This window comes from Diabrotica virgifera, chromosome 3 (genome assembly GCF_917563875.1).
Source record: "Diabrotica virgifera virgifera chromosome 3, PGI_DIABVI_V3a".
NCBI classification, from domain to species: domain Eukaryota; kingdom Metazoa; phylum Arthropoda; class Insecta; order Coleoptera; family Chrysomelidae; genus Diabrotica; species Diabrotica virgifera.
In genome coordinates, this window is record NC_065445.1 from 183,568,579 (window position 1) to 183,572,145 (window position 3,567).

The window sequence follows — 3,567 nt, forward strand, 5'->3', positions numbered from 1 at the left end:
CATGTACTTTTTATAACAAATGTTCATGCAAATTTTCAAAATAATTGGTACAGTACTTTTTATTTTAGAAATTCCCAAAAAAGTATATGAATTTCATACTTTTACACTAGGATAGCCCCTTCAGAAAGGTAAATTTCTAGAGCTGCCTAAAGACAGCCATCATTATTCCTCTTCATAAGGGTGGTGAAAAATCTAATGCCTGCAATTATAGACCTATTGCATTACTACTGGTACTCTCAAATAGGACTCATATTACACAAGTATAAAAACTTGTTGCTGGTATGAGCACATTGTGTAAATGTTAGGATTTAAAGAGGATATAAAAACCTTCAATACGATTATGAGGATTATGAGCGTTAGTCTCTTTATATCCTAACATTTTTTTGTTATTGTTTTAGTTTATTATTGTTTTATTGTGTTTATTATTGTTTTTTATGACTCTGTAAGTTTTGTGTATAAATTGTACAATTTTCCATGACAATAAAGCATTGTTCTATTCTAAGTTGTCTATTTTGTTAAACCAAAGCATTGATTATTATTACAAAATATTAATATAATCAATTAAATATAATATTAATCTCACAAACAATATAGGAAGTATAGTTAAAAAGAATAAACATAGTAATCCACAAGGAAATAAATCTGCACATAGCTATAGCCCAAAGTAACTTCTGTTGTTTATCCAAATCTTCAATAGTCAAAAACATTTGTGTAAAATTAGGTTCCAGCAGTTTCTCCTTTTCCTACATTTAAAATAGCTGGTGTTTATTCCTAAAAACAACAAATACATAAATAAAAACTCTAAATTGTATACCATAAAAATATCATACAAATATGACAAAATATCACAAGAGTATTTTAACATTATTTAAGGACAATTGCCATAATAAGCCACAACAAAAATGTATTAAGCGAAAAAGCTATAGAGCTGAAACAGGAAGTTGCTATGTTTGGTCTATATATTAATGAAAGTAAAAAAAAAATACATAAATGGAGTGCACAAAGTCAAATCCACATGAGAATCTGAAGGTAGACAACCATACCTACGAATATGCCTCCACTTTTCCCTACCTAGACTCAATCATAAAAAATGACAACAACACCTGTCAAGAAATATAACAACGGATTCTTATCGGTAATAAGAAGTGTTTTTATGCATACAAAGACGTAATGAAAAGTAAGTTACTGTTACTGAATCGTGAGTATAAGCTTAGAATCTACAAAACAGTAATTACACCAGTGGTCACATATGGATGTGAAATGTGGACCATCTCAACCACTAATGAAAATCAACTGAGAATATTTGAGCGTAAAATACTAAGGAACATATTTGGACCAACACATTGTAGAGATGGTTCATGGAGAATTAAAATGAACCACAAGCTGAATGAACTAATGCAGAGCGCAGATATTGTTAGATTTGTAAAGTCTCAAAGACTAAACTTTCTTGGTCGCTTAGAAAAAATGTCAGATAATCGAGCTGTGATGTCAGAGATGGGAAGCCCCAAGGAAATATAACAAGAGGAAGGCCCTGTAACAGATGGATAGACGATGTAGAGAAGGATCTTAAAACCATGAATATCAGGCAGTGGTGCAGGAAAGTAGCCGACAGGGCAGAATAGAAGAATGCTGTTAAGCAGGCAAAGATTTACAAATGGTTGTAGTGTCATTAGAAGAAGAAGATTTAAGGACAGTTTAGGCAGGCTATATGCATTAAGGCATTATTAAGCTTTGCATTTAACCATATTGTAATACACTATATCTTACATGGTCAAGCATGATTTTCTTTACATAACCCTTGTTCTAAACTAGAACCGAATTGGTAAGTACATATATATTATTATTGTAGACATTTTAAGAACTTATTACTTAGTTGAATTACTTTAAACTTACCACTTATTAAATGTTTACTGCATACTGTCATATTTTAATTTGTGGTCTGTTCTCTTTATTGCTTTTATCCAATGTTCCTGCCTTTGTTTGGATAAAATTCATTTAAATGTATTGCATGGGGGAAATGTATAGCCTTGGGAACAGTAAAAAGTGAGGATTTTATCCCTGTCTGTCCTATTCCCGCAATTTACAGGCTTCTCAAGAAAGCCCTTGCTACAAGTCGGTCAAACACAAGGAAAAGTGTTTTTTCTTTTTTACACACAAACAAATTGACACAAACTGATAATTACTATGGGATAATTCAGTTCTGTAGGCTATAAACAACTTTATATTTAATTTACTATCACAATTTCGCTGCACAATTAACAATAAAAAACAAAACCAAACAGAATATTCGTCTAAAAACATTTACAAATAAATGTCAATGTAAACAGTGACGTCAGTGACTAAATAAAAATAACAGGAAAGACATCAGCTAACTTCGTACTTCTCCTAACTTAAAAATGACGTTTATCATACTGTCGCAGCTTTACTATGTGTAAGAGTGAAGTAGCACTAATCCAAAGAAAAAAGATGGTGTCGTCACTTCGCTCCGAATGACACTCTCTCTATGTCAATATATACCTCTATGGTCGGTGATTACATTTCGTCGGTGACATTTTTATAACATTTCTTCTAGTTATTCTAGTTGTCGATAGATGGCGCCATAATAAAAAAATAATTTTTTTTAATTAGATAATAATATTACAAATATAATCTGTATAATTTATAAGACTATACAAATCAAAGAAAATACCATTTTATAAATGCAAGAAACACATTTAATTTGTTTTTATTCCAAATTGAAAATAAAATGTGGCAACTGTCAGATTTAACTAAAATGTCATGTTAGAATAAATGTCATAAATGTGTATTATCACGGACTTACCCTTTTTCGTATTATTTGTTACGCACTGAAAAATGATCATGAAAAGGACAATACCTATTGTATTTGTTTTTCAAGTTATATTGTGTTAAATATGTTATAACATATTATGTATAGTTATATTATTATATTATATATAGTTAAATGTAAATATACATTATAACTATATATGTATATATATATATATATATATATATATATATATATATATATATATATATATTTATGCACAGATATCAAAGTGAGGTCCTGACATTACGCGCACTTAGTGAGGACCGGTAGAAAACGTAGACATAATCGTTTCAACTCTTCATAGTGACCTTGACAAGTAAATAGCAACTAAAAAATGACGAGTATACACAAAAAAAATTACGTATATGTGCCCCGTATTGTTCAAGTATATTGCCACCCAAGTGAGGCCATTATACGCAGCTATTAAAGTGAGACTGTATATACTTTTTCGTTATGCGCACAAAGTGAGGACAACTTTACGTGTATATTTCCTTACAGCTCATCAAGTGAGGACCATACAGTGTTGTCGATAAATATGAGATTAATCGTTTCTACTGCCTTTTTCTGTATAACACAGTAAGAATTATTATTGTTTCGATGTTTCAGTCACTTGTAGTTATAAGAAGATGTGGACTCTTTGTTCTTGCTCGTACTGTTTGTTAATTTTATAACATTTAGTACCTCAGCATTAAATCACGGTAGCCTTATCGGAGACTAGCGTTAATAAAGAAATAGTT

General features: G+C 30.5%; 1 long non-coding RNA gene across 1 annotated transcript; it reads right to left on the reverse strand.

The window, feature by feature from the left end:
- Window positions 1-488: 488 nt before the first annotated feature.
- On the reverse strand, window positions 489-2,523 carry LOC126881449 (uncharacterized). The gene is made up of 2 exons (XR_007696855.1): window positions 1,894-2,523; window positions 489-771 (listed from the first exon to the last, which is right to left on the reverse strand). It is a non-coding gene; the product is annotated as an uncharacterized LOC126881449 (long non-coding RNA).
- Between the last annotated feature and the right edge of the window lie 1,044 nt (window positions 2,524-3,567).